We start from the raw sequence: 15,977 nt of genomic DNA, 5'->3' as shown, positions 1-15,977 counted from the left end.
CTGCTCCGATGATCGCCTCATCTATCGCGGCTGCTCCATCCCCACAGCGTCGCCTTAACCTGCTCCACCAGAACCGCAGCATCCTCACCGACTCCTCGGACGAAGCCGAGGCCTACTTGGCGCCACCAAATAGGTTGTACACTCATCGCATCGCACCTTCTCCTTAACTCGACCTCCCGACGCTGACGGTGCTCCACCCCGCACCCCATGGAGCGGCTACCTTGAAGCCGGCGCCGCGGGCAACATCTCCACGGTGGCTCTCCCCCAGTGCGAGGCCCCTTCGGTGGCGGCGTCCATACCAGACGGATCTGCTGCTGCTGCTCCGGCTCTCGCTCGATCGCTCGCTCGCCCAGCTGCTGCTGCTGCTCTCCCCCTTGCTCGTGCTGCTGCTCTACTCTGATTAAGCCACACTTCAGTCGACTGAATCGACTTTTGGGTCAGTCGATTTTCAGGGGTTGGGGGGTTCGCCGGAGTTAAGGAAGAACCACCCGCAGCGGTGACAGGGGCTCGCCGGAGAGGTACCCCACTATCTATCTTAGGGTTCAGGGTGGGGAGGGGGCCTAGAGGGCTGGCCAGGGCGGTAGTGGTGAGTTGTTTCGGGGCGGCGAGGCGGCGCTAGGGCCGGCGGTTCGGCCGGTGGTGGCTGGCGGCTCAGGGGTGCAGGTTGAAGATGAACTACAGGCCCTCCCTAAACTACATGTCAAGTGCCTCTCTGCTACCATTGCGTTCAGTTTCGACAGTAGCATTGAGATTCCACAGTAAATTTCAGTTTCGACAATTAAGTTCAGAGTCAATAGTTTTTACCTCATCTGTTGTAGTCAGGTAGTTTTTGGTGATGTTAATTTTACATCCATTTTACATCATCTATTGGAGATTCTATTAGAATCCCACTTGAGATTGACGATGTCTGTCTTGTGCTGCTTCAGCCTTGACGTCTTACGGCTCACCGGAGCTGCTCCAACGACAGAACGATCCATCACAACAGAGCAGTGCCCTGGACGCCGTCTACAGATTCCTCAGATCTTCCTCCACACCTCCGACAACCACCTCTGCCTCAACTGCTTCAGCGACCAACCCAATGATGCTGAGGTCGACACGGCTATGGCAAAGAGGTTGTACACTTGTTGCATCACTTATTACTATACATTCACGTCGATCCATTAGGGCTATTTTGGTTCAACAGAAAAACATCGATCCACTGGTTGTTACCATCGCTCTAAATTTCTGCATGCTCTCCTTACATAATCTCACCATATTTTTTTCGTATGCATGTCAGATATTGTACACAGTCATGCTGAACATGTAGAGAAAAAGATAAGAGTTTTGCGTGGCAATACAATGTCATGCAGACATCGCTCCATGGTGGGTTCAATGGCAAACCCTCCCCACCCCTCTCCAGATTGTAATCCAGAGGAAGATATCTGTTCTGAGGCGGATTCAGACGCCGCTGACCACTCCTATTTACCCCCAAGGTGTTTGCTCTATCTTGGCATGATGATGTTAGTAATATCATGCATATGTTGCCTTGCAGTGCCTACTTTTGACATCATATATGTCATCTGCTTAGTTTAGACATGTTCTGTAATGCCACCTATTTAGTTTCTATATCATATATGGGAATTATGCAGTCTCATGTCTTTTAGCCAGCCATAATATTTGTGAAATGTGCAATGCCATCCTGTTTAACCAGGCATCATATATTTGAATGATATCTTGCCCATCCTTTTTTTCATTACATTTCCATTTGTCGACAATGTTTGTACAATAAACTACTCTTCCTGTGAATCAGCCATTTGGGTGGGAGAGGAAAAATCTGGAGTGAAAACAAGGCCTTCAGAGCAGACAGTGCTACCTGTCGAAGCAGATCTCTTGTTGGGTCCCGATAGCTCCTCAGAGATGGATTCAGAGATAGATGACCAGTCCTATTCCCCCACTGAGGTGTATGCTCTAACTTGGCACGGTTATACTGCTCATATCATGCATACGGTGTCTTGCATTGCATAGTCTAGACATCATATACACAATATTCAACACCATGTTCTTAGTTCAGACATCATACCGAATGCCCTCTGTTTAGCATATAATTCACATATGTGAATTAAATGATGCGATCCTGATTACTTAGATAACATGTAGGTGAATTATGTCATGCAATCTTGTTTAGTTATTCATCATATCTTTGAATTATGTTATGCTATGCTATCCAGTTTAGATAGACATCATATATGTGAAATTATATCATGCTATCCATTTCAGTTAAACAATATACATGTCAACTATTTCATGCCCTCTTTTTTCCACACTATCTATTGCATCTGTCTCTCATACAATGTCTGTACATTCAACTATATTTCCTGTTTATCAGCCATTTGAATTGGAGCGGGTGATGCCAGTATCTAGCAGACTAAAAACACGGTCTTCAAATAAAACAGTGCTACCTCTTGGTGGAGATAGCACCCCGGTTGTACATGCACAAGAACCAGCCCTACCACACATAACCCAAACTCTCGCAGATTGTACCCCTACTGCGATGGACAGAGAACCAGCTTCACCCAATCTAACCCCAACCCTAGCCGATAGTAACCCAGTTCCTGTTGACACAACACCATCTCCACCATAGAGCTCCCAAACAAGAGCAGTTAGTAAGGCAGCTCCAGTGCCCAAAGGGCCAGTACTATCATGGCGAACCCCAACTCCACCAGTTAGTACGCCTATTCCAGTGAAGGAAGCATAACTAGCTAGTCGTAGTTTAGCATCTATCGCATTTGATGTTGTTAAATCGTATGTGCGTATCTTCCCATCTTGGAAATATTATATTGAAGATGAAGGAAAATGCCAGTTGCAGGTGTTTGTCCAGGAGTTATGTGTAAGTAATGTTATTCATGGCAATTACTTTGCTTAGTCCCATACATCCTACCTCCATGATGGTTATAATACATAATTTTTTTCCCATTTTTCTCTATAGAGAAGGACCAATTTGGAAACTCAGGATGAGGTAACCTGTGCTAATACCTCTACTATCTTCAAGAATGCTTGGTGGCAGTACCGGAATTACCTGAAGAAAATGTACTTCACCGGCAAACAAACTCATCAAATTCCCTTATGTTCTCCTGAGACACATTTACTGGACGATGACTGGGAACGTCTTGTTCTGTACTGGCCCCGAACCAAGAATGTGGTAAGGTCTATAAGCTCATTTTCTATTTTTAAGTATTATATTCTTGCATCTTACCATACTCTGTTCATGTAGAACAAGTGCCTAAACCTGAAGAACAACTATTCTAATTTAAGATTCCATTGCTATCATAGTTTGAAAAAGCGCTAAGCGCTAATTGTGCGTTTTTCCACCGCGTTGCGCTTTACTGACCAAAGCGCATGCTTATGCGCAATTATGCACAAATTATGCATAGTTATATGCAATGCGTTTTGCCAACGCCTAGAGCCTAGGCGCACTTAAGCGCTCGCTTAGGCGCGCCTTTTTTTTAACTATGATTGCTTTGCTCTTGTATCACTGTATTTACTCATACAAACTTATTTTTAAATTGAAGGATCCAATCAAAACTCCAATGGCATAGTAGGTATGTTCACGCATGTTTCTTTAATAGGTTTTCTCTTATCAATAGCTCTGTTGTTTTCAATTTCAATTCTGTATATAGTTGACTTTCATATCATGCACAGTACGAGCATCACAACAGAGCCAATAGTGTTGTTGTACATGTAGACCCGTGGTACCCATCTAAAATCTTGTTGTGCCGTGTAGTTTCCCACGCTTTGTATTCTTTCACTTCTGCTTTGTCTTGAACTGATATGATTTGAACCGTGTCTCTATTTTGATTTGGCAAGACAATGCAATGACCATAGGACATAGATATATGTTTGTTTGATGCTTTTATTATGTACTAGTACTTGGCAATAGAAGACTTGGTAGTTTAATCCTGTCCACCTTACTAATGAACTGGTTCACCGAAATGAGTTTCATATACTAGTACATGCTAAACTTGTTATGTGTCTACTTGTTTCTTCTTTTAGAGTGCTGACAGAATATTGGGGAAGAGTGCCTTATTAAGCAATGGTAAAGGAAGTAATGCAGATAAGGTTCAGGATAGTGACACATCCTTGTTGGTCTCCAACAAAGCTGATAGAACAGCTAAGGAAGACTATCTTGAAGACAGCGAGACAACCCCAAAGTCCTGTCTTGGTTTAGTGTTCGAGTTACTGGCCACTACCGCTTGCACAAGCTATTCAAACTCACTGTCTGAATTAGTTCGGTCTCTTGAGTCTCAACTACAAGCTGAAAGACATCGATCAGCTGTGCTACGATAAGAAGCGGAAGGACTGCGGAAGTTCCTGGAGCATTCAGATGCATACTTTCTGGTGCAACAGCAAGCGTTGGAGGATTTTAGCGCCAAACAGGACAAAGCTAATCAGCTTGCTAAGCTTATTGCCAGCATGGTGGATACCCAGGATAACGTTTCTTGAGCTCTTCTGAAGTTGTTTCAGTTATGCTCTTGTTTTGCTGCCGCGTTTATTTGCACTGGTGGCCAATTTTGACGGCAAGTGTATGTAATGTGCTTCTTTGTTCCCTATATTTGCACTGGTGGCGAACTTGCCCAGTGGATGTAATATGTGTAATAGCGGTAATAGGCTAGCGTTAATTGCTTGCTTATTTATTTCCTTATTGTCTTGTTTAGTTGTTTGCTTGTACTCACTGCAGTTCTTTTTCTGTTTTTTTCTAGTGGCCACAATAGCCTATTTTTGGTAACTAGGCCAAAATAATCATGGGCCTTCTACGGGTCGTATGATCCATGGGCCTTCGTCCGGCCGTAGGATCCATCGGCCTTCTATACGGGCCTTAGGGTTCATGGGCCTTCTACGGGCCGTAGGGTCCATGGGCCTTCTACGGGCCATACGATCCATGGGCCTTCTACCGGCCGTACTATCCATGGGCCTCATACGGGCCGAAGGATCAATGGGCCTTCTACGGGGCGTATCATCATTTCGCTAATCATGGGCCATACTATTCGTGGACCATAGCGGGCCGTTAATAGGCCGTATTTGATAACTCTATGAAAACATCCCAACGGGTTTTTTTACATGAAAACAGCCCAACATATTAACGGTCCGCAAACGGGCCGACTATAACGACGGTCTGAATTTGGCCCACAAGCAGAAAATGACAGTAACGGGCCATATGTAACCGAATGCTGCAAATGATCCCAAGAATCAATGGGCCCTGAGAAGGCCGAAAGATAACTTGGGCTGGAAACGGCCCAATGGAATAACGGGCCGTTAATGGGTATAAAGTGTACACTGTTCATTACGGGCCAGTTTCACCACGAGCCGTTAATGGGCCAAGAGTTACAAAGGTCCTCATATGGGCCAAAAGAAGTCATGGGCCACACATGGGCCGGAAGTTAAAACGGGTTGAATCATATTGGACGGCCCAGATGACGCTACTGGGCCTAATTCAGAAAGGGCGTAACGGGCCCTAGGTTAGCGGGCTGTAAATGGGCTATATGCGAACATGCCGTTAACAGGCTTTCCGTGGGCCGCCGTGCCACCTTTTGACCAAGTCAAACGGGCCGGCCTTTTCACAAGAATGGGCCTCTGTTGGGTCGTGCCACGTGTCGCCGTATCATAGGCGCCTTCGGTCCAATGAGAGGATGACATCTGTCCCAACGGTGAGCCGACACGTGTTTCCTCCAGCCAATGATGATTTTACACGTGGAAAATCCCCATTGGTCGGGGCTGTTAACGGGTTATTGGATCCAAAACCCGACCCGATAGCTTAACGGTGTTCCGTTACTGTGGATGCCACGTGTCGGTCACCCTTGACGAAAGCACTTCTGTGACGCACGATTTATCGTCATGGAAGTGGACACTTCCGTGATGATAATTTTGGTAATGTCATGGAACACTTCTACGACAGCACATGTATGACTATCTTGATTCTGTCATAAATTTGTCATGGATGTACATGCATAACAAAAAATGCGACCTACTGTGATAAACACATATCATCATGGAAGTGTATTTTTTGTAGTGAATGCTTGTTCAATCGATTTGAAATGCTCATGTATCTTCTCCAAATGATTGATGAACGCGCATGCAATGCATGCGCCACCGACGTCGAAGCCTGTGCTTGGCGATGATCCAGCGGAGTCCGGTGCGCTGATCGACACGACGGGCGTGGACATCCGGCTGCCGATGCTGGTGTACATTTCGCGCGAGAAGAGGCCCGGGTACGACCACAACAAGAAGGCCGGCGCCATGAACGCACTGGTCAGGACGAGTGCCATCATGTCGAATAGGCCCTTCATCCTCAACCTGTATTGCGACCACTATGTGCACAACTCGGCGGGGCTCCGCAAAGGGATGTGCTACATGCTCGACCGCCGCAGCGACCGTGTCTGCTACGTGTAGTTCCCGCAGCGGTTTGAGGGCATCGACCCCAATGATCGGTACGCCAACCACAACCTCATCTTCTTCGATGTCGCCATGCGCGCCATGGACGGGCTGCAGGGCCCCATGTATGTCGACACAGGCTGCATCTTCCGCCGCACCGCTCTGTATGGGTTCAGCCCGCCACGCGCCACCAAGCACCACGGCTGGCTCGACAGGAAGAAGATCAAGTTGTTCCCGAGGAAGCCCACCATGGGGAAGAAGACGGATAGTGAGCTGGTCATGGCGTTTTTGCAAAAGACACCCCGGATCGAGTAGTATTCACCCTAGGATCGACTACGTGGCGGTCAAAGCCTAGCTGGCGGCCGCTGACTCGGCCAAGTCAGCGAATACGTAGACGAAATCATACATACAGACCAAAGTGAACCCTGTGCGCAAGTACATGGACCGTAGTTCGGGTATTTTGAAGTAGTGGTACCAAAGTGTCATCCGGCTCAAGTTTTGTGACCTACAGTGAATTTTTCTCTTTGAGCCCGGCGCAGGGGGAGAAGGCGGGGCGACTAGAGGGAAGATGACCGAATGCTCCTTTTGCAAAAAGGTCCTCGTCTGGAAAATCAAGGGCTCTGTTAGTTTAATACTCTCTTTTTTTGAGAAAATTGCTTCTATACCATCGACGACATTTGCAATGGCTCATTTGCCATCCAACAAAGCTACAATGCTTATATACCAAACACAAACAAATTCTATTGCCTATATATCACTAGCAGTTTGTCTAGTGTTTCCTCAATCTGGTAAGTGGCCAAAATGACCGTCCTGCCCTCAATGGCAAATAAGCAAACTGTTAGAGTAGTATATGTATAGTCATGTAGCCTTTTATATTTACCCCATTGTATAAGGGGTTTATTGCATGTGTCCTGCACCTATACATGTATATATATACTGGCCTATGGCCCTAGTGGAATACAAGTTGCATATTCCTAACATGGTATTAGAGCTTTAGGTTTTTTTAGCATGGGCAACTCGTGCGATCCAACCCTGTGCCGCCGACCTTCTCCTTTGTCCGGCTGTGCTGTTCCGGCGTTGATCTCCTGTGGCCTCTTCCGTCACGTTGCAGCCGCTGCCGCTGCTTCTTCCACTGGTCAACACCCTCCCTCCAACGCTCGATCTCCATCAATGCCCGTGGTCGCTACTCTGCCTGAAGTCCTGATCCAGTGGGAGGATCCAACCGCCAGGTCCCGCCCATGATCCAGTCGCCCGGTCCCGCCCATGATCCAGCTGCCCGGTCCTGCCCGTGACCCAGCCGCTAGGTCCCACCCATGATCCAGCCGCTGCTGCAGCCAGGTCTCAACTGCTCTCGATCAGTCGCCAGGTCCCGATTGAGACTCCTAATCGTTGGCCACCACTGATTCCTTGGGCGTGATCGAGACTCCTGCCGCTGCTGCAGATCCAGGCTCCTGATTATCGGTCTAAAAGAAGGCGCGATGTCTCTGTCCTCGGGCTATGTTGTTGTTCCTCGCTGTCCGCTGATTTTTGATGGTACCAACTACATTGAGTTTGTTGGCTTCATGCGCATTCATATGCGTGGCCTTTGTCTTTGGGGCGTTCTTTCTGGCGAGGTTCCCAGTCCGCTGTGTCTGGTTGCTCTTGTGGCTCCTACTCCGCCGACGCCACCGGTTCTTGCCGCCGACGCTAATCAGGCTGCGAAGGATGCAGCTAAGCAGGCTGATGACGCTACTGTTCGAGCTTATGATGAGCAGGTTCAGGTCTATGAGGACGCACTTCGGACTTATCATGCAGCTCTGTCTCGTTACACTCAGTGGCTTGATGATGATGCTCGTGCCGCAGCTGTTCTCACTTCTAGTGTTCTGCCTCAGTTTGCCTCTGAGTTTCTAGGCCTTCTACTGTATTTGAGATGTGGACCCGACTTCGTCAGCGCTATCAGCCCTCTGGTGATGCCTTATACCTATCCGTGGTTCGTCAGGAGCATGCTCTTCAATAGGGTGACTTCACTGTTGATGAGTTCTATGCACCGAGTTCTGCTATCTGGCGTCAGCTTGATTCTCTTTGCACCGCTGGTTGTCGTACGTGTCAGTGTTGCCACGCTGTTGATACGTCTCCAATGTATCTATAATTTTTGATTGTTCCATGCTATATTATATTCTGTTTTGGACATTATTGGGCTTTATTATACACTTTTATATTATTTTTGGGACTAACCTATTAACCGGAGGCCCAGCCCAGAATTGTTGTTTTTTGCCTATTTTAGGGTTTCGCAGAAAAAGAATATCAAATGGAGTCCAAACGGAATGAAACCTTTGGGAACGTGATTTTCAAAATGAACATGATCTAGAGGACTTGGACCCTACATCAAGACATCAACTAGGAGGCCACGAGGTAGGGGGGCGCGCCTAACCCCCCAAGCGCACCCTCCACCCTCGTGGCCCCCCTGTTGCTCCACCGACGTACTCCTTCCTCCTATATATACCTACGTACCCCCAAACTACCAGATACGGAGCCAAAACCCTAATTCCACCGCCGTAACTTTATGTATCCATGAGATCCCATCTTGGGGCCTGTTTCGGAGCTCCGCCGGAGGGGGCATCGATCACGGAGGGCTTCTACATCAACACCATGTCCTCTCCAATGAAGTGTGAGTAGTTTACCTCAGACCTACAGGTCCATAGTTATTAGCTAGATGGCTTCTACTCTTTTTGGATCTCAATACAAAGTTCTCCCCCTCTCTTGTGGAGATCTATTCGATGTAATCTTCTTTTGCGGTGTGTTTGTTGGGATCAATGAATTGTGGGTTTATGATCAAGTTTATCTATGAACAATATTTGAATCTTCTCTGAATTCTTTTATGTATGATTGGTTATCTTTGCAAGTCTCTTCGAATTATCAGTTTGGTTTGGCCTACTAGATTGATCTTTCTTGCAATGGGAGAAGTGCTTAGCTTTGGGTTCAATCTTGCGGTGTCCTTTCCCAGTGACAGTAGGGGCAGCAAGGCACGTATTGTATTGTTGCCATTGAGGATAACAAGATGGGGTTTATATCATATTGCATGAGTTTATCCCTCTACATCATGTCAACTTGCTTAAAGCGTTACTCTGTTCTCTTGAACTTAATACTCTAGATGCATGCTGGATAGCGGTCGATGTGTGGAGTAATAGTAGTAGATGGAGGCAGGAGCCGGTCTACTTGTCTCGGACGTGATGCCTATATACATGATCATACCTAGATATTCTCATAACTATGCTCAATTCTGTCAATTGCTCAACAGTAATTTGTTTACCCATCGTGAATACTTATGCTCTTGAGAGAAGCCACTAGTGAAACCTATGGCCCCCGGGTCTATCTTCCATCATATTAATCTTCTAACACTTAGTTATTTTTATTGCCTTTTATTTTACTTTGCATCTTTATCATAAAATTACCAAAAATATTATCTTATCATATCTATCATATCTCACTCTCGTAAGTAACCGTGTAGGGATTGACAACCCCTTATCGCGTTGGTTGCAAGGATTTATTTGTTTGTGTAGGTGCGAGGGACTCATGCGTGGCCTCCTACTGGATTGATATCTTGGTTCTCAAAAACTGAGGGAAATAGTTACGCTACTTTGCTGCATCACCCTTTCCTCTTCAAGGGAAAACCAACGCAAGTGCTCAAGAGGTAGCAAGAAGGATTTCTGGCGCCGTTGCCGGGGAGGTCCATGCAAAAGTCAACATACCAAGTACCCATCACAAACCCTTATCTCCCGCATTACATTATTTGCCATTTGCCTCTTGTTTTCCTCTCCCCCACTTCACCCTTGCCATTTTATTCGCCCTCTCTCTCCGTCCTCCTTCTCTTTCCCTATTTGCCTCTTTTGCCTATTTCTTGTTTGCTCGTATGGTTGGAATAGTTGTTTATTTATTACTAAACAGAGAACCTAAGATCTATGGATCCTCATCCGCTTGCTAATCTTTTTAAGAGATCCAATTATGATGAACCAATTTCTAGTGAGTTTTGTGCACTAGATTATCTTTATGAGGTTTTGCTTGAAATTCGTGAATCTGAAAAGTGTGATGAATTACTTTATGAAGCGATCCATGATAGATCTTTGAATAAAAATCATGATTGCAATGATTTTATTATAAATTCTATTTATGTAAATTGTGCTAATAATATGCAACACCCTTAGCTTGGGGATGCTAGTTTTGCTATGTCCTCTACTTGTTGCAATGATCATGATTGGGGTGATTCTTCTTATGATCTTGAAAATTTATTTAAGCCCCATGATGAATATGAGATTGATAATAGTGTTTGCAATATTATTGAAAGTGGGTTTGGAAGAGTGTTAGCTTTAGATCCCACATATTTGGAGAATGTTCAATCTTATGAAAATTTTGATAAAAGTGGGTTTGGAAAAGTCATGACTTTAGTTAATGTTAATCCCACTATTTTGGAAGAGTGTCAACTTTGCATGCATGTGGATCGTGTTGAAAATATTTTATGTGATAGCTATTTTGTTGAATTTGCTTATGATCCTACATGTAATCATTATGAGAGAGGAAAATATGGTGGTAGAAATTTTCATGTTACTAAATTGCCTCTCGTTATGTTGAGATTGCTATTGTTTCTTTCTGCTTTCTTGCATATGCTAGTTTTTGCTTGCCTTGATAATTTGTTTGCCTATAAGATGCCTATGCATAGGAAGTATGTTATACTTGGATGTGTTTGTCACATGTTTTATGATGCTCTCTTTGTGCTTCAATTCCCGCCTTTCATGTGAGCATCATTGAAATATTATGCCTAGCTATAAGGCTTTAAAGAAAAGCGCTTGTTGGGAGATAACCCAATTTTTTTCCTTGCTGTTATTCAATAAATAATTTATCTAGCCTCTGTTTTGGTTGTGTTTTTTGTGTTTAATTAGTGTTTGTGCCAAGTAGAACTGTTGGGAAGACTTGGGGAAAGTCTTTTTAATCTTGCTGTAAAAAACAGAAACTTTAGCACTCACGAGAATTGCTGTCATTTTTATTTGGAAAGTGCTATTTAGTTAATTATTTTTGGAATATGATTAATAGATAAATCGCTCACGTTCAACAATTTATTTTAGAATTTTTGGGGTTCCAGATCTTTCGTTAGCTACAGATTACTACAGACTGTTCTGTTTTTGACAGATTCTGTTTTTCGTGTGTTGTTTGCTTATTTTAATGAATCTATGGCTAGTAAAATAGTTTATAAACCATAGAGAAGTTGGACTACAGTAGGTTTAACAGCAATATAAATAAAGAATGAGTTCATTACAATACCTTGAAGTGGTGTTTTGTTTTCTTTCGCTAACGTAGCTCACGAGATTTTCTACTTTAACTTTTGTGTTGTGAAGTTTTCAAGTTTTGGGTAAAGATTTGATGGATTATGGAACAAGGAGTGGCAAGAGCCTAAGCTTGGGGATGCCCCGGAAGGCATACCCTCTTTCGTCTACTTCTATCAGTAACTTTACTTGGAGCTATATTTTTATTTACCACATGATATGTGTTTTGCTTGGAGCGTCTTGTATGATTTCAGTCTTTGCTTTTTAGTTTACCACAATCATCCTTGCTGCACACACCTTTTTGAGAGAGACACACATGATTCGTAAATTGTTAGAATACTCTATGTGCGTCACTTATATCTTTTGAGTTATATAGTTTTTGCTCTAGTGCTTCACTTATATCTTTTAGAGCACGGTGGTAGATTTGTTTTATAGAAACCATTGTTCTCTCATGCTTCACTTAGATTATTTTGAGAGTCCTACAAAACAACATGGTAATTTACTTTAATTATTTTAGGCATTCAAGATTAATAATAAAATTTTCTTATGAGTGTGTTGAATACTATGAGAAGTTTGAAACTTGATAATTGTTTTGAGATATGGAGATGGTGATATTAGAGTCGTGCTAGTTGAGTAGTTGTGAATTTGAGAAATGCTTGTGCTGAAGTTTGTGATTCCCGTAGCATGCACGTATGGTGAACCGTTATGTTAAGAAGTCGGAGCATGATGTATTTATTGATTGTCTTCCTTATGAGTGGCGGTCGGGGATGAGCGATGGTCTTTTCCTACCAATCTATCCCCCTAGGAGCATGCACGTAGTACTTTGCTTCGATGACTAATAGATTTTCGCAATAAGTATGTGAGTTCTTTATGACTAATGTTGAGTCCATGGATTATACGCACTCTCACCCTTCCACCATTGCTAGCCTCTCTAAATACCGCGCACCTTTCGTCGGTATCATACACCCACCTTATACCTTCCTAAAAACAGCCACCATACCTACCTATCATGGCATTTCCATAGCCATTCCGAGATATATTGCCATACAACTTTCTAGCATTCCGTTTACTATGACACGCTCCATCCTTGTCATATTGCTTTGCATGATCATGTAGTTGACATTTTAGTTGTGGCAAAGCCACCATTCATAATTCTTTCCTATAAGTCACTCATGCATCATTGCTATCCCGGTACACCGTAGGGGGCATTCATATAGAGTCATACTTTGTTCTAGTATCGAGTTGTAATCATTGAGTTGTAAATAAATAGAAGTGTGATGATCATCATTCATAGAGTATTGTCCCAAATAAAAAAATGGGGAAGGCCAAAAAAGAAGGCCAAAAATATAAATAAAAAGGGGCAATACTACTATCCTTTTTCCGCACTTGTGCTTGAAAGTAGCGCCATGATCTTCATAATAGAGAGTCTCCTATGTTATCACTTTCATATACTAGTGGGAATTTTTCATTATAGAACTTGGCTTGTATATTCCAACGATGGGCTTCCTCAAAATGCCCTAGGTCTTCGTGAGCAAGCAAGTTGGATGCACACCCACTTAGTTTCTTTTTGAGCTTTCATATACTTATAGCTCTAAGTGCATTCGTTGCATGGCAATCCCTACTCACTCACATTGATATCTATGGATGGGCATCTCCATAGCCCGTTGATACGCCTAGTTGATGTGAGACTATCTTCTCCATTTTTGTCTTCTCCACAACCACCATTCTATTCCACTTATAGTGCTATGTCCATGGCTCACGCTCATGTATTGCGTGAAAATTGAAAAAGTTTGAGAACATTAAAAGTATGAAACAATTGCTTGGCTTGTCATCGGGGTTGTGCATGATTTGAATACTTTGTATGGTGAAGATGGAGCATAGCCAGACTATATGATTTTGTAGGGATAACCTTCTTTGGCCATGTTATTTTGAAGAGACATAATTGCTTAGTTAGTATGCTTGAAGTATTATTATTTCTATGTCAATATTAAACTTTTGTCTTGAATCTTCCGGATCTGAATATTCATACCACAATTAGGAGAATTACATTGAAATTATGCCAAGTAGCATTCCACATCAAAAATTCTGTTTTTATCATTTACCTACTCGAGGACGAGCATGAATTAAGCTTGGGGATGCTTGATACGTCTCCAACGTATCTATAATTTTTGATTGTTCCATGCTATATTATATTCTGTTTTGGACATTATTTGGCTTTATTATACACTTTTATATTATTTTTGGGACTAACCTATTAACTGGAGGCTCAGCCCAGAATTGCTGTTTTTTTGCCTATTTTAGGGTTTCGCAGAAAAAGAATATCAAACGGAGTCCAAACAGAATGAAACCTTCGGGAACATGATTTTCGGAATGAACATGATCCAGAGGACTTGGACCCTACGTCAAGACATCAACCAGGAGGCCACGAGGTAGGGGGGCGCGCCTACCCCCCAAGGCGCGCCCTCCACCCTCGTGGGCCCCCTGTTGCTCCACCGACATACTCCTTCCTCCTATATATACCTATGTACCCCCAAACTACCAGATACGGAGCCAAAACCCTAATTCCACCGCCGTAACTTTCTGTATCCATGAGATCCCATCTTGGGGCCTGTTCCGGAGCTCCGCCGGAGGGGGCATCGATCATAGAGGGCTTCTACATCAACACCATAGCCTCTCCGATGAAGTGTGAGTAGTTTACCTCAGACCTACGGGTCCATAGTTATTAGCTAGATGGCTTCTTCTCTCTTTTTGGATCTCAATACAAAGTTCTCCCCCTCTCTTGTGGAGATCTATTCGATGTAATCTTCTTTTGCAGTGTGTTTGTTGACATCGATGAATTATGGGTTTATGATCAAGTTTATCTATCAATAATATTTCAATCTTCTCTGAATTCTTTTATGTATGATTGGTTGTCTTTGCAAGTCTCTTCGAATTATCAGTTTGGTTTGGCCTACTAGATTGATCTTTCTTGCAATGGGAGAAGTGCTTAGCTTTGGGTTCAGTCTTGCGGTGTCCTTTCGCAGTGACTGTAGGGGCAGCAAGGCACGTATTGTATTGCTGCCATCGAGGATACCAAGATGGGGTTTATATCATATTGCATGAGTTTATCCATCTACATCATGTCATCTCGTTTAAAGCGTTACTCTGTTCTCTTGAACTTAATACACTAGATGCATGCTGGATAGCGGTCGATGTGTGGAGTAATAGTAGTAGATGCAGGCAGGAGTCGGTCTACTTGTCTCGGACGTGATGCCTATATACATGATCATACCTAGATATTCTCATAACTATGCTCAGTTCTGTCAATTTCTCAACAGTAATTTGTTTACCCACCGTGAATACTTATGCTCTTGAGAGAAGCCACTAGTGAAACCTATGGCCCCCGGGTCTATCTTCCATCATATTAATCACCCAACACTTAGCTATTTTTATCGCCTTTTATTTTACTTTGCATCTTTATCATAAAAATACCAAAATATTATCTTATCATATCTATCAGATCTCACTCTCGTAAGTGACCGTGTAGGGATTGACAACCCCTTATCGCGTTGGTTGCAAGGATTTATTTGTTTGTGTAGGTGCGAGGGACTCGTGCGTGGCCTCCTACTGGATTGATACCTTGGTTCTCAAAAACTGAGGGAAATACTTATGCTACTTTGTTGCATCACCCTTTCCTCTTCAAGGGAAAACCAACACAAGTGCTCAAGAGGTAGCAGCTGTGCGGGCTGATTTGGAGTTTCATCGTGTCTACGAGTTCTTGTCTTGACTTCGTAAGGAGTTTGAGCCCCGACGCGCTCAGTTATTTGCTCGTGGTCGTATCTCCCTCATGGAGGCGCTTTCTGAGATCCGTGCTGAGGAGACTCGCCTCCATGGCACTGGTTTACTTGAGGTTCCCTCTGTGCTCGCTGCTCGAGTTCCTGCTATGCCGCTTGCTACACCGACTCCTTCCCGCTCGAGTGCTCTGCCACTCCTGCCTACTCCTACATGCGGTCAGGGTCGCCCTCGTCCGCACTGCGGCTACTACAACCATGATGGTCATGTTGAGTCTTCGTGCTTCACGAAGAAGAAACACCTACGTAAGGTGCAAACATCATCTTCTGGGACTTCTACTTCGACATCTTCCGCCACCACCTTGACTGAGTAGGACATTCTGAGACTTAAGCGTCTGCTTGCCGCTTCAGGTTCTTCTTCGACGGGTACTGCAGGATCTGTGACTGATGCTTCCCGCACTGAGCAACCACCATCTACACAGCTCTCCCGTTGAGCCCTTATCTATTC

At 44.1% G+C, this 15,977-nt stretch overlaps 1 pseudogene; it reads left to right on the top strand.

Moving 5' to 3' along the window:
- LOC119283490 overlaps positions 1 to 6,720 on the top strand; it is a 74,916-nt pseudogene extending 68,196 nt beyond the window's left edge.
- The last annotated feature ends 9,257 nt before the right edge of the window (positions 6,721 to 15,977 follow it).

Source organism: Triticum dicoccoides, chromosome 4A, assembly GCF_002162155.2.
Source record: "Triticum dicoccoides isolate Atlit2015 ecotype Zavitan chromosome 4A, WEW_v2.0, whole genome shotgun sequence".
Taxonomy (NCBI): domain Eukaryota; kingdom Viridiplantae; phylum Streptophyta; class Magnoliopsida; order Poales; family Poaceae; genus Triticum; species Triticum dicoccoides.
Note: the sequence above shows the minus strand (reverse complement) of the source record. Positions and strands in the feature narration are given on the sequence as shown.